Source organism: Biomphalaria glabrata, chromosome 13, assembly GCF_947242115.1.
Source record: "Biomphalaria glabrata chromosome 13, xgBioGlab47.1, whole genome shotgun sequence".
In the NCBI taxonomy this organism is placed as follows: Eukaryota; Metazoa; Mollusca; class Gastropoda; family Planorbidae; genus Biomphalaria; species Biomphalaria glabrata.
Genome location: NC_074723.1, coordinates 1,633,156 through 1,660,841, shown reverse-complemented (window position 1 = coordinate 1,660,841; position 27,686 = coordinate 1,633,156). Strand labels below are relative to the sequence as shown.

Below are 27,686 nucleotides of genomic sequence, written 5' to 3'. Positions count from 1 at the left end.
CGATCTATTTACTTCTTGGGAAAGGGAGAGGCTTAGATGAAAATGTTACTTTTTTTTCTCAAGTTGGTTATCCTAATGCTTTTATGTAACCTATGCGGCTGCAGTGGGTTCCACACTTTCATAGACCCCGCGCTAACTCTAGTTATAAATTGCAATGTATACTAAAAAATAAAAGTTATGAAAATCTCGTGAAATTATTAAATTATCCTGAGAACTCTTGAAAGTAGACAAATTTATCATTATGGGGTGTCATTCAATATGGAAAACGCCAATCCTACTCGCGAGTTAAAAAAAACGGCTTTGTCAACTTTAATTTACAAAAATAATAGGGCGAATTTTAACCAAAACAGTAACTTCCAATACTTAATTTACCGTAATAGTCCATGGCATATAAATATAGATCTTAATCTATCTCGATCTCTTAAAAAAATAAAAAGCGATATTTTGTTACTTGGTAAATCTAAAAGACAGATCGGAATGTTTATCGAATATTTGTTCCAAAATTATTTTCTATTGTAGATGGCTCGTAAAGTGAATTTGGCCACGATTTTGCACTTAGTAAAGTAAGAATAAAATGCAAAGACGAATTTATTTTCTAACAAAAAATCTTCATTTTAATTTTTTATCCCTATCCCTACCCAGACTAGGCCCCGCGCAATCCGTCTCGCATAGGGCCCCGCAGTCTGTAGGGCCGGCCCTGGGGGCCTCCACACTCTTGAATTCAGCCATGTGTTGGGTATTCGTGTGGGTAACTTGCGACCAACTCCCTCCCCCCCCCCCTCCCATTCGTACCAGCTTAACTCTTCCTCTCCTAAAACGTTGATTCCATCAGAATGTGGTAAATAATTGCGGAGAGGAAGAGTTAACTCTACCAACACGTCATTCATTCATTCTACTTTCTCTTTTAGTTTTTTTTTTTTAAAGTAGTTCATTCGTCAAGTTTGATTAGATGTTTATACTAGTTCACCCCCTTTCCCCCATTACACTCATTTCACATGGCCACTGGCGTGCTCCCCCAGTGTTGCTCTCACTCTTGATCAACTCCAAGACAGGAGGGAAAAAAAAGATGGAACATGTTCTTAGGGAATGGCTGACAAAAAATTCACTCAGACCATTGTAACGCTGGAGGGCTGGTTTCAAAATTCTATCAGTCCTACTGAGTGTTGTAGCATTGTCTTATAAGTCTTGTGTTGGACTTTTCATCGCTTCGAGAAACTCTGTGTTTGTGTTTCTGTGTTTGTACTTGTTATGATGTGTATGTATTGGCTTTTGTAATTTTTTTAAAAGATTGATTGTCCAGTGTATCTTATCTTATAATATATTACAGACGTTACTCCAAAAAAAAAAAGAAGATAATTACGTCCTACGCATTTCATGTGTCAATCTAGTCATGCATGTTAATCAATGACTTAAATTCTAATAAGTCGTTGGTTTTCCTGGCTGATTCAGGCAACCCCTTCCATTCTCTATTGGCACTAGGGAAGAAGGAGCACTTGTACGAACTTGATCTAGCGTATGGAATTAGAGATGTGCTTCTTTCTTTGTGTCTGAGTATTTCATTAGGTTTTGTTTTTCTATTTGTAAATTATGGTTTAGTGTTTTATGTATTAAATCTACTTTACTTTTTATTCTTCTGTCCTGAAGTATCCCTAAGTTTAGTGATTTTTAGTGGTGTTATTCTAATCTAATTGAAATATTCGTTTGTTATAAACCCCACGCGTGAAGGGCGAGTAACAGCTCTTGTACAAATAGGCATTCCATTGGACACACTAGATCTACCTTCAACAAGTGTCCCTCAGTTTGGGAGAACTAGCATGCATTAAAAGATGTACACCATGTACAGTTAAACTCTTATAGTCAAGTATGTTTTTCGTCTTGTTTTTTGTTTTTTTTTCATTTTAAAGGGTCATTACAATCCCCTAACGGTCATTACAATCACCTAACGGTCATTACAATCCCCTAACGTTCATTACAATCCCCTAACGGTCATTACAATCCCCTAACGGTCATTACAATCACCTAACGGTCATTACAATCCCCTAACGGTCATTACAATCACCTAACGGTCATTACAATCCCCTAACGGTCATTACAATCCCCTAACGGTCATTACAATCCCCTAACGGTCATTACAATCACCTAACGGTCATTACAATCCCCTAACGGTCATTACAATCACCTAACGGTCATTACAATCCCCTAACGGTCATTACAATCCCCTAACGGTCATTACAATCACCTAACGGTCATTACAATCCCCTAACGTTCATTACAATCCCCTAACTGTCATTACAATCCCCTAACGGTCATTACAATCCCCTAACGGTCATTACAATCCCCTAACAGTCATTACAATCCCCTAACAGTCACAAGTCACGAGATCTATGAACTCCTTCGAGCCTTGGTTGTGGCACAGATTGGGCAGCAACATTCTCCGCACTTGGCTGACAATACAATAATAAGAAAAGACACTAGTAATGAGAGCTGAGCTCTACGTACTGGATACAAGAAATACAGTGGCTAAACCTTCTGCACCCATCGTGTTTGTGTTTGTGACTCTTGACTCCATTAACTCTCCAATGCCTCAGAAACCACACGGAACTTCGTGGACTATAATTCTATCCCAAAAGTGTTGCTTTTGAAATCAAATTTGATTTACGATGATCCTCCACCAAACCATTACCCTCAAACCTTTTTTTTTTTTTTAAACTTTTCACTTTTGACGTTTTAATGTGAACAAATATCAAGACTCTTTGGGATTGAAACCACTCTGAACAAGTGTAGTAAAAACTTCACCGATTGGATGGGTAGTTTGTAACAATTTTTTTGGTTGGATAGTTTGGTGTGTTGAAAAGCATTTCAATCACTTGCGTCTTGTCGCGTGTTCATGAAAGCATGACGTGGGAGATGTGTAATTGAAGAAGATGAAATCGTGGAAGTACTCTAATATCACAAGCTACATGGCAGCTAGGCATATGGCCGTGTTAGAATAGACGCGGAAAATACAAGCAGGGTAGAACAAGAATAATGTTTCAATAAACTTGTTGAAATAAAGTCACGCAGTATGTCAGTGATAGGAATGGAGTTGCGTTTATTAACTGGCCGCTTCCGTATGGAACATATAGCAGTTAAATTTATAACACAAGCTTCAAATATATTGGACGCAGTTGAACAAAACAAATAATAACGCAACTACTAGCAGGAAGAAAGCCAGTTCCAACTAACTAAGCAGGGAGAGAGCCAGTTCCAACTAACTAGCAGGAAGAAAGTCAGTTCCAACTAACTAGCAGGAAGAAAGTCAGTTCCAACTAACTAGCAGGAAGAAAGTCAGTTCCAACTAACTAGCAGGGAGAAAGTCAGTTCCAACTAACTAGCAGGGAGAAAGTCATTTCCAACTAACTAGCAGGGAGAAAGTCAGTTCCAACTAACTAGCAGGAAGAAAGTCAGTCCCAACTAACTAGCAGGGAGAAAGTCAGTTCTAACTCACTAGCAGGAAGAAAGTCAGTTCCAACTAACTAGCAGGGAGAAAGTCAGTTCCAACTAATTAGCAGGAAGAAAGTCAGTTCCAACTCACTAGCAGGGAGAAAGTCAGTTCCAACTAACTAGCAGGGAGAAAGTCAGTTCCAACTAATTAGCAGGAAGAAAGTCAGTTCCAACTCACTAGCAGGGAGAAAGTCAGTTCCAACTAACTAGCAGGGAGAAAGTCAGTTCCAACTAATTAGCAGGAAGAAAGTCAGTTCCAACTCACTAGCAGGGAGAAAGTCAGTTCCAACTAATTAGCAGGAAGAAAGTCAGTTCCAACTAACTAGCAGGAAGAAAGTCAGTTCCAACTAACTAGCAGGAAGAAAGTCAGTCCCAACTAACTAGCAGGTAGAAAGTCAGTTCCAACTAGCTAGCAGGTAGAAAGTCAGTTCCAACTAACTAGCAGGTAGAAAGTCAGTTCCAACTCACTAGCAGGAAGAAAGTCAGTCCCAACTCACTAGCAGGTAGAAAGTCAGTTCCAACTAACTAGCAGGTAGAAAGTCAGTTCCAACTCACTAGCAGGAAGAAAGTCAGTTCCAACTAACTAGCAGGGAGAAAGTCAGTTCCAACTAACTAGCAGGAAGAAAGTCAGTCCCAACTAACTAGCAGGGAGAAAGTCAGTTCTAACTCACTAGCAGGAAGAAAGTCAGTTCCAACTAACTAGCAGGGAGAAAGTCAGTTCCAACTAATTAGCAGGAAGAAAGTCAGTTCCAACTCACCAGCAGGGAGAAAGTCAGTTCCAACTAACTAGCAGGGAGAAAGTCAGTTCCAACTAACTAGCAGGGAGAAAGTCAGTTCCAACTAACTAGCAGGGAGAAAGTCAGTTCCAACTAACTAGCAGGAAGAAAGTCAGTTCCAACTCACTAGCAGGGAGAAAGTCAGTTCCAACTAATTAGCAGGAAGAAAGTCAGTTCCAACTAACTAGCAGGAAGAAAGTCAGTTCCAACTAACTAGCAGGAAGAAAGTCAGTCCCAACTAACTAGCAGGTAGAAAGTCAGTTCCAACTAGCTAGCAGGTAGAAAGTCAGTTCCAACTAACTAGCAGGTAGAAAGTCAGTTCCAACTCACTAGCAGGAAGAAAGTCAGTTCCAACTAACTAGCAGGGAGAAAGTCAGTTCCAACTAACTAGCAGGAAGAAAGTCAGTTTCAACTAACTAGCAGGAAGAAAGTCAGTCCCAACTAACTAGCAGGAAGAAAGCCAGTTTCAACTAACTAGCAGGAAGAAAGTCAGTTCCAACTAACTAGCAGGAAGAAAGTCAGTTTCAACTAACTAGCAGGAAGAAAGTCAGTTCCAACTAACTAGCAGGGAGAAAGTCAGTTCCAACTCACTAGCAGGAAGAAAGTCAGTTCCAACTAACTAGCAGGAAGAAGTCATTTCCAACTCACTAGCAGGAAGAAAGTCAGTTCCAACTAACTAGCAGGTAGAAAGTCAGTCCTAACTAACTAGCAGGAAGAAAGTCAGTTTCAACTAACTAGCAGGAAGAAAGTCAGTTTCAACTAACTAACAGATAGAAAATGAGTTCCAACTAACTAGGTAGGGAGAAAGTCAGTTCTCCCTTAACTAGCAAGGAGAAAGTCAGTTCCTACTAACTAGCAGGAAGAAAGTCAGTTCCAACTAAGTAGGCAGGGAGAAAGTCAGTTCCAACTAACTAGCAGGAAGAAAGTCAGTTCCAACTAACTAGCAGGAAGAAAGTCAGTTCCAACTAACTAGCAGGAAGAAAGTCAGTTCCAACTAACTAGCAGGAAGAAAGTCAGTTCCAACTAACTAGCAGGGAGAAAGTCAGTTCCAACTAACTAGCAGGAAGAAAGTCAGTTCCAACTAACTAGCAGGAAGAAAGTCAGTTTCAACTAACTAACAGATAGAAAATGAGTTCCAACTAACTAGCAGGAAGAAAGTCAGTTCCAACTAACTAGCAGGAAGAAAGCCAGTTTCAACTAACTAGCAGGGAGAAATCCAGTTTCAATTAACTAGCAGGAAGAAAGCCAGTTTCAACTAACTAACAGATAGAAAATGAGTTCCAACTAACTAGCAGGAAGAAAGTCAGTTCCAACTAACTAGCAGGAAGAAAGCCAGTTTCAACTAACTAGCAGGGAGAAAGCCAGGTTCAATTAACTAGCAAGAAGAAAGCCAGTTCCAAATTACCTAGCAGGAAGAAAACTAGTTCCAATTAATAAGCCGGCATACAGCCAGTTCCAGTGCTTCAGAGAGTAGCTTCTTGCTGTATACAAACTTTCCTTGTTGGAACGCTATGTAAACTACTCACGAAGATTTCATATTTTCACTGAACATTTCTTTGACATTGGTCAATACAATCTTTGAGTCACTATCAATCTCTGTCAATTTATAATCTAAGCAAACTATCTAATAGAACGGCGGCTCTTACAGAAGTTACACTCTCGGTGGAATTACCATCTCGTCTGGATATTTTTTTGTATCCCTCATTCCTTATTTACTACACCTTAGGACCACATCTCCCAGGCTATCCTCTTAATTATTGGCCTCGTTTTTTTTTATCTTTCTTACTTCCTTATCCCCACCCCTCTCTCTCTTTCTCTCACTCTCTCTCGCTTCGCTTTCTTGGTATGTGGGCGGTTTTGAAAATGGCTTGCCCGTAGAACAGCGGTTCTCAACCTTTTATGCTCGGCGACCCCTTTTTACATTCCCACACCTAGCCGCGACCCCCCCCCCCCCAACGCACACACACACGCAGCATTAGAAGAATAGACAATAACAATCCATTTTTTTCAATGGTCTTTGGCGACCCCTGGCAAATCGTCAATCGACCCCCCAAGGTGGTCGCGACCCACAGGTTGAGAACCCCTGCCGTAGAACAACAAAAGTATATTGGAACTCGCTTCATTTTGTGTTTGTTATCACTCCAACCTTATCCCGCAAGCTAAACTCTACTTTGTATATCCACTGCCCTACATTTGTTAAAGCTTATTTGGTCCTATAGTGATGACGCGGGTGTCGTTGAAGGCTATAATAATCTGTAGTCTCGGAGAGGATATTGCTATCGCTTAGTAGAGTTTATTATCAACCATCAGCATTTCTGTGTCGTCTGCTATGTGTTAGCAAGATGAGCATTAATGAGCTCTGGGTATAATGTTGACCAATTACGGACCTGTCATTTTGGACCTAGTTAAGTTCAGAGGTGAGGCTAGTTACATCAGCCGCGTGTTTCTGTTTTCTGTTAGTACTTCGCAGTACCACGTGACCAATCACTCTATCCCTTTAGGGTACGTCGGCCCGGTCCTCTTGGCGGCGTTTTATTTCCCAACTGGCCTCATTACGAAATTAGCGTATAATTAAATTTGTAACCAACGGTCGCTGCGGGGCCATACATTGGAGAGCGCAAAGCGAAGGATATTGAACTGTTCTAGAACTACACGCTAACTTGGAATAGAGCAGTGCGCGATTCTAGAACTGTGCACTGTTTACAACATTGGTGACCCGGTTCCAGAACTGAACAACATATTGGAATTTATATCGTAAAACATTACAATGTCAAGGCCAGAGTCTCTTCGCTCCCTGGTCTCGAGTCACTCGTTGAGAAAAAAAAAAGATCATCACATGGGAATCTCATAAACCAAACTTAAAACCATTTCGATTTACATTTAAATGGACATTTTTTAGATTCTCATAACGGGCCACATGGTGTTTACATTAACCATTAACTAGAAACCTCAAACGCAACTTGATTTTGTTATTATTAAAGCATGCCTATTTCTTATTCACTCAACTAGTTGCTGAGATAAAAAGTACACAACAGCTTCACAGTAACAGAAGCCCTCGTGTAATATTGTTGTCAACTAGTTACTGAAATAAAAAGTACACAACAGCTTTACAGTAACAGAAGCCCTCGAGGTTTTGACACATAAACATTTTCTTATCTATTAACTCTTGGTTGCTTACTTCACGCTCTCTGTAAACCACACGCGCTCCAATAAGTGGTTGTTAGAATAATAAAAGATCTGGACATTTTGTCTGACAAACAATACGTCTGTCAACACGCCTGGGTGGATAAGGGGGGTAATTAAATTGAAAATTAGGACAATTTAGCTTCTGGCTATCATAATATCATATAATAATATCTCTCGTGAACCTTGACCATGTGAACCTTTCCCCCAATATAAATATTGCGTACTTTGATGTCGAGAGAGATCATTTACTTCATTTTGGATATTGCTTGAACCACTGTGTGGGCTGTAGATTTACTGTAATATAAAATATAACATATGACTTCGTTTGTCTGCCCCTAATATTTTCATGTAGCTAGACCGGAAGTGTTCCGCATCAGTGGATACAATGGCTGTATTGTTTCGTGGTAGTGGCGTTTTAGAAACAAAGAGAACGCAGACGCGAATCTCAATTTTTCACTATCCTCTTAAAGGTTAAGTTGGGTTCAAGGACACAGAGTCATGCCTATAACATACCTGCTTGCACATGGGAGTCAATTTAGTTTATCAATTTCGTTTATTGTACGACCAATTTTTGGTAACCGAGATTTCAAAGTGTTTCACTGGTTTGTATTGCAGCTGTTAGACTTTATGTTGACTTCATAAGTAGATCTACTTTTCTCCATGTGTGTGTGTGTGTGTGTCATATTGGTTTGTATTATATCTGACAATTCGACTTAATGCTGAATTTGATTGTACTGACTTCACGCGTAGACTTTATGAGCTATTTTTTAGCTCTCCCACAAGACTGGTAGGTTACAGACTAAAAGTGTTTGCAAAAGAAGAAAAAAATTACGTTGTTATTAGCTACAAGTAACGTGTCATTTTAGGGGACGGTACTGACTTCACAAGTAAATCTACTCTTCTCAGCCTGTGTGTCACTGGTTTATATAACAGCCTTGGCCGGATTTAAGTATTTGGAGGCCCAGGGCAGGATTTATGTGGAGGCCTCTACAATTTTTCGAAAGCTTTAATAAAGATCTACTTTTGAATGAAAATGCATATATATCTAAAAAACATGCTAATTTTGCTATATTTTAAACGAATGAAATAAAGTTCTCGCAAATTTAATCTCACTCTCCATTTAAATAATGTTTAATATGCATATTTTAGTTTCAGAAGTGTATATGTTTTGAGTTTGTGGAAGGTAAGGGCCTTGGTAGACGCACTGTCGTAAGTCCGGAGCTGTAATGACTTATTCCGAGCATGCTACAAGCGTACGCTGCGTAATCACATTTTTTGCCAGCCGTAAAAATGCGCGGGAAAAAATACGTAAACAATGGACCTCATTCACCAATCGTAAACAAACAACATTTAGTCACGTGATCATATTGTTAAAACAACGAAAAAAAAAACTGTCACGTGACAGCCACTATGTATTAAAATTAGATCGTAATTTGCATAGAAGGAAGAGGTAGAGAACCACGTGGCAAAATATTGTTTGTTTACGATTGGTGAAATGAGGTCCATTCCGACCCGTTGAATTTCGGATATATTTTTATCTCTTTTGTGGAGGCCCCCTTCTCGTAGATGCCCCTGGGATGTTGCACCGCCTGCCCCCCTCCCTCCCCCCTTAAATCCGGCCCTGATAACAGCTGTCACGTTGACTCTTTATGTTCACTTGTAGTGACTTCACAAGTAGATCTACTTCTCTCAATGTGTGTCCATTGAAAGTGTTTCATTCTTCTATAACGTCTGTTAGTGGCTGTGACCTCCTCCACTCACCAGTCACATCCATATCACTCTTATGAACGCCTTACTCCCATCTCCTCACAGTCAGCCGGCATCCTCCCTCTCCTCACACTTCCCCCCCCCCCCCCCCATGTTGGGCTGGCAGCCTTATTCCCCCCCCCCCTCTCGTAAAACAAAAAAGCCATTGATCATCGTCTTGAAAGTTAATTTCAATCCGCACCCAATTTTCAGATCCTTCAAGACATATTAAGCTCGCTTTCGTTTTCTCCGACTATCCCTCCACACATTTTCCTTTTCTAATTCCTTCCATCCTTCTTTCTTCTTTTCTAAGCATTCGTTCATTTTCTTTCTTTTTTTTTTTCTTCTATTCTAAGCATTCGTTCATTTTCTTTCTTTTTTTTTCTTCTATTCTAAGCATTCGTTCATTTTATTCCTTTCCTTTCTTACATTCGTTCATTTTATTCCCTTTTTCTACCATTCCTTTTTTTTTCTTCTATTCTAAGCATTCGTTCATTTTCTACTTTTCCTTTCTTTCATTTATTATTTTTCTTATCTTCTTATCTTATAAAATACAGATGTTACTTAAAAAAAAAAGATGACGATTGTCATAACATTAAATAAACATTTTGCATTTTAATCAAATGTGTTGTCACCCAGCACAAGTTGTTGTGATAAATTTTATCCCCACAGGAGAATGAAAAGATTGTCGCTCGCATATTTCGCAAACTCTGCCTCTTTTGGGGCTTTAGGCCTCTTTATTGGGCTTTTTTCTTCTTTTTTTTTTTTTTTTTATCTTTTTTTTTTTAGTAAAAAAGTTACAATTTAAATAGTTACAATATAAAATAAATCAATTACAATGTTATAGAACATGGAAATGAAAATAATTACACTAATGCTGTCGTACTCAATAGCATTTTATCGCTGTAAGTTGCAGTATACATGATATTACTACTTTAAGTACAAAATGACCCAAAACAACGAAATACATAGCCTATTACAAGGAGAAAGTCAAAACAATGGCAAATTATTTAAACGATTAATCCTATGAGAATATTAACCTTTAAATTTAGAAAGCCTTCAGGACAGAAGACTCAAAAGTAAAGTAGCAATTATACATAAAACACTGAACCATAATCTCCAAATACAAAAACAAAATTTAATAAAATACTCAGAAAGACACAAAGATAAAGGCACATTCCTCGTCCCATATGCTAGGACAAATTTGTACAAATACTCCTTCTTCCCTAGTGCTATTAGAGCATGGAATGGGTTGCCTGAGCTAGCCAGGAAAACCAGTGACTTGGCAGAATTTAAGTCATTGGTTAATATGCATGACTAAATGCATGACGCGTAGGACGTAATCATCTTTTTTTGAAGTAACGTCTGTATTATATTGGATAAGAAGATAAGATAAATTGATAGCAGTGTTCGAGAGGCCAAGTGCGCTTGAACTTGGCTTGGTTTGGCTACCTAGAAGGGGGGCTCGAGGTTCGACACCCGACTCGGGCAGAGTTGTGTTTACTGAGCGCCTAAAGGCAGCACGGAAAACCAACTCCTAGATACCCCCCCCCCCCAACTGGTCCACAAATGAGATTGAAAGCGCTCTGAGCATGCTATAAGCATGAAAGTAGCGCTATATAAAGCTATAATAATAAAAATCCAATGACATATTTGTATATTAAATACCTCGTTTTGATTCTCTGTCGAAAGGCTTAATAGTGCCTCTTGAATTCTGAATTCATACGATGTTCTTTAAATATAACGGCACAAAAAAAATATTGTTTAAAAGGTAAATTACTTCAGATATATACAGTGTAAATGTTAACTATAGATAATTGAACATACAATATACCAATAATGCTATACACTTTTCTACTAGCGAAAGTGTACGTTAATAGTAGACATACAGAAAAAAAAAAGACAATGGTGTTAAAGTCGCGACACTGCTCATACGTTCAGACTCCTATTGGAGCCCATTGAGGAAAGCGTTCACCGTTTTGGTCAACAGAGGCGTGAAAGGTCGATGACTATTGGGGTCAAAGTTACCCCCCAAAAGTTTGCAGGGACGACAAAGATATATTGGGTCGATGGCCCCCCGGGGGGGGGGGGATTCACATTGAGACAACATTCACGTTTATGATCCGCCCTAGTGCAGTTGTTTTGAGCGCGCATGTGTTGATATTACCGAGAGAGTGTGTTGAATGGTAGCGATCCTAAGCCATTAAAATCTATTCTTAGCTTGCTTCTCCATTATAGTTTGTTTTTGGTCACTTCTAAAGTCTCGATGTCATTGTTCCCTCAGCTTGTTACGCTTGGGTCATCTAGTTTTGTTGCATATTACGTCACTGCTATCTTATTTGTTGCATGTTGCATCACTGTTATCTTATTTGTTGCATGTTGCGTCACTGTTATCTTATTTGTTGCATATTACGTCACTGCTATCTTATTTGTTGCATGTTGCATCACTGTTATCTTATTTGTTGCATGTTGCGTCACTGTTATCTTATTTGTTGCATGTTGCGTCACTGTCATCTTATTTGTTGCAAGTTACGTCACTGTTATCTTATTTGTTGCAAGTTACGTCACTGTTATCTTATTTGTTGCAAGTTACGTCACTGTTATCTTATTTGTTGCAAGTTACGTCACTGTTATCTTATTTGTTGCATGTTACGTCACTGCTATCTTATTTGTTGCAAGTTACGTCACTGTTATCTTATTTGTTGCATGTTGCGTCACTGTCATCTTATTTGTTGCAAGTTACGTCACTGTCATCTTATTTGTTGCAAGTTACGTCACTGTCATCTTATTTGTTGCAAGTTACGTCACTGTTATCTTATTTGTTGCATGTTACGTCACTGTCATCTTATTTGTTGCATGTTGCGTCACTGTCATCTTATTTGTTGCATGTTGCGTCACTGTCATCTTATTTGTTGCATGTTACGTCACTGTTATCTTATTTGTTGCATGTTACGTCACTGTCATCTTATTTGTTGCAAATTACGTCACTGTTATCTTATTTGTTGCATGTTACGTCACTCATCTTATTTGTTGCATGTTACGTCACTGCTATCTTATTTGTTGCATGTTACGTCACTGTTATCTTATTTGTTGCATGTTACGTCACTGTTATCTTATTTGTTGCAAGTTACGTCAAATTTATCTTATTTGTTGCAAGTTACGTCACTTATCTTATTTGTTGCATATTACGTCACTGTCATCTTATTTGTTGCATGTTGCGTCACTGCTATCTTATTTGTTGCATGTTACGTCACTGTTATCTTATTTGTTGCATGTTACGTCACTGTTATCTTATTTGTTGCAAGTTACGTCACTGTTATCTTATTTGTTGCATGTTACGTCACTGTCATCTTATTTGTTGCATGTTGCGTCACTGTCATCTTATTTGTTGCATGTTGCGTCACTGCTATCTTATTTGTTGCATGTTACGTCACTGTTAACTTATTTGTTGCATGTTACGTCACTGTTATCTTATTTGTTGCAAGTTACGTCACTGTCATCTTATTTGTTGCAAATTACGTCACTGTTATCTTATTTGTTGCATGTTACGTCACTCATCTTATTTGTTGCATGTTACGTCACTGCTAACTTATTTGTTGCATGTTACGTCACTGTTATCTTATTTGTTGCATGTTACGTCACTGTTATCTTATTTGTTGCAAGTTACGTCAAATTTATCTTATTTGTTGCAAGTTACGTCACTTATCTTATTTGTTGCATGTTGCGTCACTGTCATCTTATTTGTTGCATGTTACGTCACTGTCATCTTATTTGTTGCATGTTACGTCACTGTCATCTTATTTGTTGCATGTTACGTCACTGTCATCTTATTTGTTGCATGTTACGTCACTGTCATCTTATTTGTTGCATGTTACGCCACTGTCATCTTATTTGTTGCATGTTACGTCACTGTCATCTTATTTGTTGCATGTTACGTCACTGCTGTCTTATTTGTTGCATGTTACGTCACTATCATCGTTTTTTTTTCTGCAAGTGACGTCACTGTCATTTTATTTGCTTGCAAAGTACGTCACTGTCATATTGTTGATTGCAAGTGACGTCACTGTCATTTTCTTTGACGCAAATTATATCACTGCTATCCTGTTTCTTTAACGGCAATTGTTTAGTTGTCAACAAACCTTCTAAAACATAGTACCAAGACTATGAACTCGTGTGACTATAGTCCAACTCTGTAGTTCATTCAAGCTCATGATTCTTTTTTTTTTTTTTTTCAGATTTGTGTGTGTGTGTGTGTTGGAAAGAAACAGAAACAAAACCAGAATCGATTTCTCTCTGTTGTCATCGATACTAGCTCCATTGTACAACACCTTCAGCCAGCCCCACCGTAACAAGACTGCAATATAACAAGTTTATAGCATCACTGTTTTACACCGTCATGTGCTCTATAAAGTTGCCTCATAATACTGTCATGTTTTAAACGTTTGACAGTCATTTTGAACTGAGGTACATTTGAGCTAAAACATCTCTCATTGGAACTAACGGAGACACACATGAGCTAAAACATTGGAACTAATGGAGATACACATGAGCTAAAACATCTCATTGAAACTATGGAGACACATGAGCTAAACCATTGGAACTAATGGAGACACACATGAGCTAAAACATTGGAACTAATGGAGATACGCATGAGCTAAAACATCTCATTGGAACTAATGGAGACACACATGAGGTAAAAAATCTCATTGGAACTAATGGAGACACACATGACCTAAAACATTGGAACTAATGGAGACACACATGAGCTAAAACATTGGAACTAATGGAGACACACATGAGCTAAAACATTGGAACTAATGGAGACACACATGAGCTAAAACATCTCATTGGAACTAATGGAGACATAAATGAGCTAAAGCATCTCATTGGAACTAATGGAGACACACTTTGAGCTAAAACATTGGAACTAATGGAGATACACTTTGAGCTGAAACATCTTTCCATTGTGAAGGCGCTACTTTAAACTTTTATTGTCACATCTAGTTCAGAACATTTTGGATTACGTGATACTGCATCAGGTAAGGTCAACTTTATGTCTTTACATTTTCTTCTAGTCTGTTAGCTCATCACTCATGGCTCTATGCCAGTATCACATAATTCATACGTACTTGATTGATTTTTACATAACCCGCCAAGCACTCTCTACATATGCAGCAACCACACACTTGATTGATTTGTACAACAACCACACACTTCATCAATTTATATAACACACACTTTGCTTTATACAACAACCGCACACTTCATTGATTTATACAACAATCACACACTTCATTGATTTATACAACCACACACTTCATTGATTTATATAACACACTCTTTGATTTATACAACCGCACACTTCATTGATTTATACAACAATCACACTTTATTGATTTATACAACCACCACACTTCATTGATTTCTATAACAACCACACACTTCATTGATTTATACAACCACACACTTCATTGATTTATACAACCATCACACTTCATTGATTTCTATAACAACCACACACTTCATTGATTTATACAACCTTACACTTCATTGATTTATACAACCACACACTTCATTGATTTATATAACACACACTTTGATTTATACAACCGCACACTTCATTGATTTATACAACCATCACACTTCATTGATTTCTATAACAACCACACACTTCATTGATTTCTATAACAACCACACACTTCATTGATTTATACAACCACACACTTCATTGATTTATACAACCACACACTTCATTGATTTCTATAACAACCACACACTTCATTGATTTATACAACCACACACTTCATTGATTTATACAACCACACACTTCAATTATTTATATAACACACACTTTGATTTATACAACCGCACACATCATTGATTTATACAACCATCACACTTCATTGATTTCTATAACAACCACACACTTCATTGATTTCTATAACAACCACACACTTCATTGATTTATACAACCACACACTTCATTGATTTATACAACCTTACACTTCAATTATTTATATAACACACACTTTGATTTATACAACCGCACACATCATTGATTTATACAACCATCACACTTCATTGATTTCTATAACTTCCACACACTTCATTGATTTATACAACCACACATTTCATTGATTTATACAACCACACACATCCTTGATTTATATAACACACACTTTGATTTATACAACCGCACACTTCATTGTTTTATACAACCACACACTTCATTGATTTATACAACCACACACTTCATTGATTTATATAACCACACACTTCATTGATTTATACAACCATCACACTTCATTGATTTATACAACCACACACTTCATTGATTTATACAACCACACACTTCATTGATTTATACAACCACACACTTCATTGATTTATATAACCATCACACTTCATTGATTTATACAACCATCACACTTCATTGATTTATACAACCATCACACTTTATTGATTTCTATAACAACCACACACTGTACAACATTCACACACTTCACTAATTTATACAACCACCACACACTTCATTGGTTTATAGTTACCACACCATTGTTTGATTTATGCACCCGCCACATACATAAATGATTCCTTTAGCCTCTACTTACATTTTGTTTGTTAACAGCGCTTTATAAATAAAATAATTATTATTATTAGTTGTACTGTCAGTAGCGTACAGTGTCACCGCGACGTTTCATCGAAGTACTGCTCTGTCTTTGGGCTTCGGCCAGTCTTCTACAATTCATTTTAAGTTTTTGATGTCCCACACCCCCCAGAATCTTGTTTAATAATATAGACATTGTGACAGTTCCCAGGGTTAACCTCATGCCATTGCTGTCAGTACCAGACGCGGTACGTTAGTCCGACATGATCAAACACTCAACGGAGGACGTTTTCAAATGGTTAGATTTTCTTTTTCTTCATGGTCTTGCCAATGTCCGTGTGTTACATTACTCTTGCGCTAGATGTTCTTTTAAGCCAGGGGTTCTCAACATGTGGGTCGCGACCCCCTTCGGGGTCGATTGACGATTGGCCAGGGGTCGCCTAAAACCATCAAAAATATAGATCGTTTTTGTCCATTCTTCTATTGCTGTGTGGATGGGGGTCGCCGCAGAGTGGGGATTGTAAAAAGGGGGTCGCCGAGCTTTAAAGGTTGAGAACCCCTGTTTTAAGCGATCAGACTGCCATTATAATTTTGTAAAATTTTCAACATTTTAAAGTTTTAAAAAACTATATTTAGACTTCGTGATTTGTCAACATATACACAACCCAGATTCATATTGGATTTGTTAAATTGACTGTTACGTACATGTAGACACAGTGCATATATGTTATAACAAAATGAACGCCCGAAGATAGTCTACTCTCTAGACCAGTGATGCCCAACCTTACTCGATCTGCGGGCCAATTTTAATTCCCAACACACTTCTCGCGGGCCACATCAACGAAAAGATACTAAAACGAAATGGAATTAATCTGAAACTATTTGATTAGAAGCCAGTGGATCTAGTACACGTAGTTTAACAATCTTTTATTCGCGGTTCAGCTCAAGAATGCCGCCATATTTGTTTCGTATTGCCGTTTATATGTTATTGTTTTTTGTTTTTACTATCTACACTTTCTTTATAAAACAAACATGTTAGCTTATTATCATGTTTCACAAGTTAAGATCCGTTCACTTTTCTTGGTAGTCTTCAGAAATCTTAAAGGTCATGGTACTATCCATTAGAGAAAAAAAATACGGCCCATATGTAGGTAAAGATACATTTTTGAACCCTTTTTTTTGGGGGGGGGGGGATTTTCTATACTTTGTGCCAACGTATTGGTGGGCCGGATGGATCCACTTCGCGGGCCGGATATGGCCCGCGGGCCGTATTTTGGGCATCACTGCTCTAGACCAAATTTCCCGCTGGAGGTAACCCTTATTGCTTTCCCTTGTATATAAAACCCCTCCCCAATATTAGCCTCTCTAATAGGTAGGAAAGAACTAGAATCTTCTATTTGAAAGATCACAAATATTTTTTAACTTTATAACTATTGGAAAATGACTGTTGTTTCTGGAAATGTAAACATGTAGTCTGTTATTTATAAACAACCTTGACATTGACACTTAGTTTCTGACAGTTCCTTCTTTTACTATACGTGTAATATGTTTTATTTTCTTTACGCCATACTTTAACTCTTTCTCTCCTAACTGACGCTACCAGCGTTGATTCCACCAGAATGTGGTAAATAATTACGGAGAGAAAGAGTTAAGACCATTCTATACGAAATGCTGTCTAACACGCCTTCACCAAGCACTTGCCCATGAAACTTGAATCCATATAAAAGCAGGGATTTTAAATTAGATCTAGTTTTTTATTTCATTTTATAAAGGTGAATGTGCTGGGAACATGAACGCTCGTTAAGAAGACAATCCTATTATGAAGTCGTCGCCACGAAAAAATAATTTTTTAAACAGAAAGTTGTCAACCAATATTTTATCATTACTAAGTCTTAGCTACTTTTTTTTTTATATAGCGCCCCTGACTTCCCGCCGTTACAAGAGTCTCCCTCAAGGTCGACGTCACAGTTCTTAAAATCAATGTCACCATTCGTATTTCTGAGGATTTAACAAGGGCTTTCCTCCCTTCGTGTTCAGCAGATGGAAAGGAGGGGGCTGGCGATGCCATGCGTCGTCACTTCTAAGAAATGGTTCAGACTTATCGTCTGGTCAGCGGTGGTTGTGTCCGGCGATTACTGCCCTTGGTTAAGTTTTCTGGGATTCCGTTTTGTTAATTGTGTGGCTCCAAAGTGCTGATTTCTGTTCATCTATTCTCATTTTAGGTTTAATGTCATCCAGCTAGGAGTGTTAAGCGCAGGTAGGAGCAAGTCAGGTCGTGTCTTTTATTGACATTAGAAACTCTTTAGTTACTTCATTATTTTGTCGAGCTTGAGCTCTGCCCCACTTACCTCCCTTCGGAGTGAGAAAGGCAGATAATAAAGTGTGAACAGTGTATTGGGGATAGAAAGTTGTACCGAGTAGACTAGGTGCTGTTTGATCCTATTGTACTGTTATGTTGTGTGTGCTGTATAATATAATGTAATATAATATAATATAATATAATATAATATAATATAATATAATATCAACTCTGGATGGATGGATGAATGAAAACTTGTTCACGTTATCTCTCCCACTTCCCATTGTCTGATCAAGTTGAAACTTTGCAAAATAATTCACTGTCGATGACAACATATCAATTGAACAATGTAACGATTAGTCGTAATTATTTAATTTTTTTTTAATGTAGAGGCAATGCTAAGCTAAGGGTATAGAGTTAGGTCGTTGGCTAAAAATTTGAAACTAACAAGCGATTACTAAAAAGCCTTCTATTTTTATAAGTACTTAATATAGCTTAGTGGCTAACAATACGGCATTCCATCATATTTTTATTTCTGAATTGGTATGTGAAGTTACATTTATACACTACAGAGAAATGAAATGTCAGTTATTAAGCGTGGTCGAGAGGCTAAGTGAGCTTGAACTTGGCTTGGCTTGGCTACCTAGAAGGGGGCTCGAGGTTCGACACCCGACTCGGGCAGAGTTGCGTTTACTCAGCGCCTAAAGGCAGCACGGAAAACCAACTCCTAGATACCCCCTCCGCCCCCCCCCCCCTCCACCGGTCCACAAACGAGATTGGACCAAAAAGCGCTCTGAGCATGCTATAAGCATGAAAGTAGCGCTATCTAAAAAAGCTATAATAATAATTAATGTTGACCGTATGTCCTTACTCACTAAATGTAGAGATCAATAGCCCATACTAAGATATGACACTACTAAGATATGACACTACTAAGATATGACACTACTAAGATATGACACTACTAAGATATGACACTTTTAAGGGAAAATAATGGACAGAGAATATGATGGCTTAAAAATCAATAAAAATATAAAAAATGATACTAAAAAAAACCCTAAAGTGTTCTATATTGGTAGCTACGGAACATATTGCCAGTTTTCTTTGATGAAAGATAATTAAAAGTGTCACGAGACACTGACCATTGATTTTCTGGTTATAGGAAACTAATTTGAACTCGTTCTATCAGCTGACATTTGAGATCAATCACAGCATCTTCTCTGCCAATGTCAAGACGAAATCATTCATTTTATAATCTTTGGCTTAGAGCTTAAAAACAAAATCTTGAAAATTCTCATGGTATCCTTTCAAATAATTGAGTGATATATAGATAGTAACTATTTCACCACAATACGTAATCATTCATTTTATAATCTTTGGCTTAGAGCTTGAAAAAAAAAATCTTGAAAATTCTCATGGTATCAAATAATTGAGTAATATATAGATTTATATACGTAATCATCTTCTTTTTAGAACAAACGTCTGTATTTTATAAAGATAAAATATATATTTTGTGTTTATGTTCCTGGACTTACAAACTCTTTGAATTGAAAGGAAGAACTCTTGCTAGTTTTAAAGTCAGGCCTAAAAAGTTAATTTTTTTTTTGTGTGGTCCATACCATTCCCTTATAGATGCTTTATAGTTATTAATTATTAATAATTATGAAAAGTAATCGTCTGATGGTTTGTGTCGACTTCTTAAGACCATTAGGTGTATAATGTTGTGGTCATCTTATTTCCTCTTTGTTCCATTAATTGATTCTAATGTCCACCATCTGCTTTGAACTGAGTCTTTGTTGTTTCTTGAATATTCTCGATGACTACTTTGATTAATGAACGTCCGTCCATTAGCTCTCCACATAAATGTTACACCTGTCAATTAGCACTGACTGCATACTGTGGAAAATGTTAAGCCTGTCTACCTGCCCATTCCTCTAATTCGGTGTGATAAATGCCTTTTTTTCATTTAGAAGTGTATTTATTTCATTCAAGCGCAAAGCTAGACGTTTCATCACCTTACCTTTGGAAAGTCATAGCACTTTTTGGGGGGAAGAAGGAGGTCGGAATACTGAGTCTCCATTTCGTTGAAGTGGTAGAGTGTTTTTCACAAGATGCTGTTAACTATCTTTATTGCCAAATTCATGACCTCACCTATTTCGGTCGGAATCGTTTTGGGCACAAAGCGCTTCTTGGTGCATTATTCAGTGAAACGTAAGAATTTCTTGGTTTATTTTGCTCCGATGAATCGTTGTTGGCCCTTTTATTTTTTCCTGTCATACTACTGGCTCTATCAGTAGCTATTTAAATGATTTTATTTAAATCGATCTTAATGTCCTCAAGGTATTTTCGCATAGTATTCGCTCTATCGTCCCCTCTGGTTTGTCACAAGAGCGATAGCAATCCTAGAACTTCTTCTTTTGGACCTTGGGAAGACATATACCTGACAAAATGGGCAACTTGTGCCGTGTCTTTATGTCGCAAGGCTAATCTATAGCAAGTGATAAGACAGAAGAAAATTGAATACCTTCCACCTGCAAATACGTTACATTTAAAGACATTTTAGTCTTACTGTCTTGTACTGTTTCAACGGATACTGGCAAATGTTTGATTGATTTTTTTCAAGATTTCTGGTTTGTTTTTGAAACCACGAAAAAGTTCTTCAGATGCTCGTAGGAAGCGGTCTTTGACACACTCATCATCTGTATATGGTTTGCCTTTTTTGTGCCATTTCTATTGGTGCCGCAAAGCTTGCCAGATTAGTATTACTTGTTGATTGCTTCTAATTTTGAGAAGATAATTCGCTTCTAACTCATTTACTTGAAACAACAAACTATACGTCACAGTCAAAGCACGTACTTAAGACGCCAATTCGTCTTGCGTCAAACCGAATTAAAGCCTACATAGAAACATCCAACGACGGCCGAAAGCTTCCGACGGACTGGCAACAGTGACGACGCTTGTAATTGGGGAGGGGGGTGTGGTGAAAAAAAGAGTACAAGTGACTGAGAGATCGAATCAGCGCCTAATCTTCGTTAAAAGATTCAGAGCCATTTTTAAAATGTTTTGATAAAATAAATAATATTTGCGTATGGAACTAAAGAGTCGCAGCTTCACACTCAAAGAGCCGCATGTGGCTCGCGAGCCGCAGATTGCCGACCCCGGATCTAGGACAAGGTCTCCGCGCTTCGTTTTCAAAAGCATTTTTTTTTTAAAAAAAGGTCTGCTCCAGTTAAAATTCGAACTCGAGGTTCCTTGATGGTAGGCCAACGTGTTTAGCCACTGAGCTATTCAAGTTGTTATAAAAGCTTAAGGTTTTAATTGTCTATTGTTAGTTAACCTACGATGATGGTAACTTATCTTGCGGTGATGGTAGCTATTTTATGGAGATGGTAGCTTATGTTGTGGTGATAGTAGTTCACCTTGTGGCGATGGTTGCTTATCGTGTGGTTTTGATACAATATCTTATGATGGTGGTAGCTTATCTTGTATTAATACATTATCTTGTGGTGTTGGTAGCTTATCTTGTTGTTAAGGTAACTTATCTTGCGGTGTTGCTAGCTTAACGAATTATTGTTGAAGGTTTCGTTAGTCTATTTTTAGTTAACTTCTTGCTATAGTAACTCACCTTGCGGTGATGGTATCTTATCTTATGGTGATGGTTGTTCATCTTGTGGTGTTAGTACCTTATCTTATGGTGATGGTAGATTATCTTGTGGTATTGATAGCTTGTCTTGTGGTATTGTTAGCTAATCTTGTGGTGTTGGTAGCTTATCTTATGGTGATGCAAACTTATCTTATGGTGATTTTAGGATTTTAGCTTATCTTGTGGTGTTGGAGTGGTAGCTTATTGTGTGGTGTTGATAGCTAATCTGTTGGCGATGTTAGCTGATCTTGTGGCGATGGTAATTTATCTTATGGAAATGGTAGCTAATATTGTGGTGATGGTTCCTTTGATGGAGATGGTACATCTTATTGTGAGGCTACCTGGTAATCAGTTTTTGTTGATTATCACTGGTACATCTTATTGTGAGGCTACCTGGTAATCAGTTTTTGTTGATTATCACTGGTACATCTTATTGTGAGGCTACCTGGTAATCATTTTATGTTGATTATCACTGGTAAATCTTATTGTGAGGCTACCCGGTAATCAGTTTTATGTTGACTATCACTGGTACATCTTATTGTGAGGCTACCTGGTAATCAGTTTTATGTTGACTATCACTAGTACATCTTATTGTGAGGCTACCTGGTAATCATTTTATGTTGACTATCACTGGTACATCTTATTGTGAGGCTACCTGGTAATCAGTTTTATGTTGACTATCACTGGTACATCTTATTGTGAGGCTACCTGGTAATCAGTTTATGTTGACTATCACTGGTACATCTTATTGTGAGGCTACCTGGTAATCAGTTTATGTTGACTATCACTGGTACATCTTATTGTGAGGCTACCTGGTAATCAGTTTATGTTGACTATCACTGGTACATCTCATTGTAAGGCTACCTGGTAATCAGTTTTATGTTGACTATCACTGGTACATCTTGTCATAATGAAAGTCTTTGTGCTATTATCATTTCCTTCTGATTTCGATCATGTTTACAGCTATGAAATAGACACCAGAAGCTTTTGCTGTTGTTAGGCAGTGTACATTGAGTCCTTGTGATGTATGATCATTTATTGACATTACATCACAGACACAAGGGGAGGGGAAGGAGGTTGCCACAAGGCAATAAAAGTCCATCCATCTTTCCTTGTTTCATGTTGCATTTCATCTTTCTCTCATTTCGTCGTGCGGGTGCTGTGATCGTTCCATATCCAAAATCCCTCCCACTTTTCCAGGTCGGCCGCTGTTCTTAGTGGGATAGCAAGAGAGAGGCCGAATTTCTATCATGCAATAATTTTTTTTCTTAAACTTTTTTTTCCACAGATGTTTGCAAAAGTCGATCCATGAAAAAAAAAAGTCTTCTCTGACATTTTCCTATGATAGAATTTCATTCTGTAATTTTATCTGAAAATATTGAAACCTGCCTTTTTACCTGCCTTGGTGAATCACTTCTAAGAATTTCGATATAGTTTTTTATTGTTTTTGTTGTATCAAATGGTGTTGTTCTTGGATATCTGTTTAAGATTCTTCTGGGCTACAGGTACAGTTTGCTTGGTTCAATTGGTGGACATATTGTCGCAATATTTGAATAGGTCCTCACTTCCTTATTAGGGCGAAACGTAAAGTGTGGCTTGTTTCCCTTTGATAAACTTCATGTTCATTCTTGGTTTTCTTCCTAATCCCTGGGATGACAGAAAATTCAAATTATCTCACCGATTTATATTAACTATATTTAAAACTTACATAAAAACTAATTGAAGAACATTTTTTGTTATACTATTTCATAGACTTACTAAAAAAAAAAAGGTTAATAGGGTAAAAAACTGAACGTACGTAAGTGTGTTATTTGCATATATAGTAGTACTACATGTGTAAGAAACTATGCACTATTATTTTGCTGATAGTGGCAATACTAACAGTTGAAATGTTTAATACAATCTAGACATAGTGTTTATGTTACTTCTTAAACTATTCAAATGTTAAATCGTTGTTTGTCATATCTTTTATTCATAGTTTTTTTTGTTTAGCCAATAGATTGGACGTGATTGCATCGTAGGAGGCAATTTATTTGTCCATCTTCTCAGTTTTGGTCAGAAATATAAATTAAAAAAATATAATCAATGTGACTTAGACTTAAAAAGAACATAAAAGAATATAATATAATGCATAGAATAAAAAATGTTTGTAAAAATGTTTTACATGTTTCGGATGTTCCTTCAGAGTTGAAGATAGTTTACTTCCTAGTCCAAACCTCCCGCAGGACGACGGGGGATGGGAGCGGGCAGGGTTTGAACCCTCGACAGTCGATAAATCCGAACGACAGTCCAGCGCGCAAACCACATGACCAGGCAGCCATATATGATACTCGATAATTAATAGGTAGATAAGTAAACAGCTTAAATACTCGATAAGTAATTGGTAGATAAGTAAACAAACAGCTGAAATACTTGATAAGTAATAGGTAGATAGGTAAACAGCTGAAATACTCGATAAGTAATAGATATGTTAGCAGATGAAGTACTTGATAAGTAATAGGTAGATTTGTAAACAGGTGAAGTACCTGATAAGTAATAGGTAGATAGGTAAACGCATGAAATACTCGATAAGTAATATGTAGATAAATAAACAGCTGAAATACTCGATAAGTAATAGGTAGATAAATAAACAGCTGAAATGCTCGATAAGTAATAGGTAGATAAATAAACAGCTGAAATACTCGATAAGTAATAAAGCTAGAAATGTATTTGAAATTGTATAGAAGAAAGAGACACTTGCAATCAGCCAGGAAAGAAACTAATGACCTATAGCAGAGTTTAAGTCTCTAACATACATGCACGACTAGATGTACACATGAGTACGGGTAGGACGTAATTGTATTTTCTTTTGAAAGAACGTCTGTAATTTATAAGATAAGAAATTTTCTCTTTTTTTTCTCTTCTCATGTTTGTGCGTTAAAATGGGAACATTGAGAATGTGTGCTAAAGTCTTTAAGTCTTTCTCTCCGTAATTTTTTACCACATTCTGGTGGAATCAACGTAGGTATCGTCAGTTAGGAGAGGAAGAGTTAATGTTAGAAATCATTCTTAAGGGGCTGACAAGAACAATGGGGCAAACATATATTCGCATCCCTGATCACGTGGTCAGCTCGATGATTCCCTGTGTGCCATGTTTGAACTTCTAAAAATGATGAGCCTGACCTGAAAGAAGTTTCTGGCAAAAAATAACTGTTGGACTCTTCCTGTTCATAGACTGGTCATTGAGCGTGGCCTGAATTCCAACGCCACTGGGGCGCTTCTCTCAATATTTATTTACACCCTTCTTTTATAAGCTAGTGGCGCCTCGGTCTAGCCCTCTATTAACTTGGCGCTTGTCACCCAACAATCACAGACAGCCCCAGCAGAATCAATTCCAACGTTACGACTTCAAACTTCAAGACTTTTTTTTGTGTTGTTGTTTTATTGGTCTAGAACAGGGGTTCTCAACCTGTGGGTCGCGACCCCCTTGGGGGGGGGGGTCGATGGACAATTTGCCAGGGGTCGCCTAAGACCATCGAAAATGTGGATTGTTATTGTCTACTCTTCTATTGCTGTATGTGTGTGGGGGGGGGGGAGGGGGGTCGCGGCAGAGTGGGGGATTGTAAAAAGGGGTCGGCGAGCATAAAAGGCTGAGAACCGCTGGTCTAGAAGGTCATGTTGATCCAGTTGGGATAGAAACTAAAACGGACTCGATAAATGTATACATCTTCATGGCAACAAAAGAAGATTCGTTCAAGTTGTTTGTGTTTTGTTGTTTAATGGACCGATTCGATGTCAAATGATATCATGACACTGATGTTAAGAGAAGGATGTCAGCCCACATACATTCTGACATGTAGCATACTGTCTTGTAGAGGTCCGAATGTCGTCAGCCCACATACATTCTGACATGTAGCATACTGTCTTGTAGAGGTCCGAATGTCAGCCCACATACATTCTGACATGTAGCATACTGTCTTGTAGAGGTCCGAATGTCAGCCCACATACATTCTGACATGTAGCATACTGTCTTGTAGAGGTCCGAATGTCAGCCCACATACATTCTGACATGTAGCATACTGTCTTGTAGAGGTCCGAATGTCAGCCCACATACATTCTGACATGTAGCATACTGTCTTGTAGAGGTCCGAATGTCAGCCCACATACATTCTGACATGTAGCATACTGTCTTGTAGAGGTCCGAATGTCAGCCCACATACATTCTGACATGTAGCATACTGTCTTGTAGAGGTCCGAATGTCAGCCCACATACATTCTGACATGTAGCATACTGTCTTGTAGAGGTCCGAATGTCAGCCCACATACATTCTGACATGTAGCATACTGTCTTGTAGAGGTCCGAATGTCAGCCCACATACATTCTGACATGTAGCATACTGTCTTGTAGAGTTCCGAATGTCAGCCCACATACATTCTGACATGTAGCATACTGTCTTGTAGAGTTCCGAATGTCAGCCCACTTACATTCTGACATGTAGCATACTGTCTTGTAGAGGTCCGGATGACTTATAGGGCATGGTTTGGCATTCTTGTTTGAAGATTTTAATCAAGGAATTGTCGTTATTAAAAGAAGTAGATCTATAGTTTCCAGTTAGTGCAAATATTTGTTTGCTCTAATCTTATCGTTTAACGTACGGTAATGAAAAGTGGATATATTTCTGTTATGAGTATAATAACCGGGTCGAAAACCATGTCTGTATAGTATGGCTTCAATACACTGAATGACAACACAACACACATTTCGTGAACACATTCTCACGGACGAGTTACAAGCACATGTAAACATAAGAGCGACAACCGATACTGTATCTAATTTTCATAACAGTTTCCTTATCTGAGCTGGCTAGGTCATTATTGTAAGATATCGCTCACTTTTAAGTCATCCTTCAAAGCTACTCAGAAAGGAGCACGAAGAAAGGGTCGTTCAAAGTAAAACCTGGACCAGAGCCTCTCTCTTGATTTTCGGCAGACGGGATAAAGTGGAGGGATTTCGCTTCGCAAACTTTCACAGCGCCCCCTAGGACGAAAGTCGAGTGACAAGATGAGCAATCTATTTGACTTGTTAAAGTAATGAAATGATTTTAAAAATATTCCAATCCTTACAGATCAGCATCATCATCATCAAACTCCATTTGAGTGAGGGCTTGAGAGGCTCAAATCCTCTCTTGCAAAAGCCCTGGACAGAAGCCCTGCTGTCTTGCGTAGTGCATAAATGTCGCCATACAGTTCGAGAATTTCTGGTTTCCTAGACCTGTCGAGACGGAGATCAGCAAGTCTGGGGCAGTCAAACAGAATATGAGGCACGGTTTCCTCTTCTTCCCCGCAGCGGGGGCACCGTGAATCGAAATTTGGCCATAGCCGTGAGAAATATGAGCCAACAGGACAATGGCCTGTCCTGCACTGTGCTATAATAGCTTGCTCAGGCCTGGACAGCCTCCACCACGTGGAAGTGCGGTCAGGGCGCCTCATGCGCTCCCAGACTCCACGGGCTTTTTGGGAATTGTCCCAGCACTCAAACCACTTTTCCATTTCTGTTTTTTGAATTATAGCCAGAGCATGATGAAAACTTACAGCCTGTTCAGTGGGTGGAATTTGCCCATCTGGTGGGCCAAGGAATCCTTACAGATAGATCTATACAATCTCCTTCACTGCTGGCATAAAAAATCTTTTCTTGCTGGTCTCAAGATTTCCATTTCTGCCCTGGTTTCAAGATTTTAGGCATCGCTCGCGTTAAGATTTCCTACACTGCTGCTAAAGTTTCCAGTTTTTAAATAGGCCAGGAACACATTCTCACCACAGCCAACAATTAGATGACCCAATTCTGAGTTTGACAAGCATAATTCTAGGGGAGATTAAATTAGTGACAACAGCAGCAGAGAGATCGTGACAATACGTCGTCTTGCGTGACATCACACGTCTGCTGGGAACACACACACCTTGGTGTTC

At 38.2% G+C, this 27,686-nt stretch overlaps 1 protein-coding gene across 3 annotated transcripts in view; it reads left to right on the top strand.

The window, feature by feature from the left end:
• The window catches only part of LOC106063594 (N-acetylated-alpha-linked acidic dipeptidase 2-like), a 158,840-nt gene that overhangs the window by 10,345 nt on the left and 120,809 nt on the right, over positions 1 to 27,686 (top strand). Inside the window, exons 1-2 of one of the 3 annotated variants that reach the window (XM_056008972.1) lie at positions 7,952 to 8,047; positions 13,427 to 14,230. The gene's annotated coding sequence lies outside the window, so the exon portion shown is untranslated. Of the gene's footprint in view, positions 1 to 7,951; positions 8,048 to 13,426; positions 14,231 to 17,862; positions 18,056 to 27,686 lie in introns of those variants that run through there. The other 2 variants (XM_056008971.1, XM_056008967.1) reach the window with 2 other exon arrangements.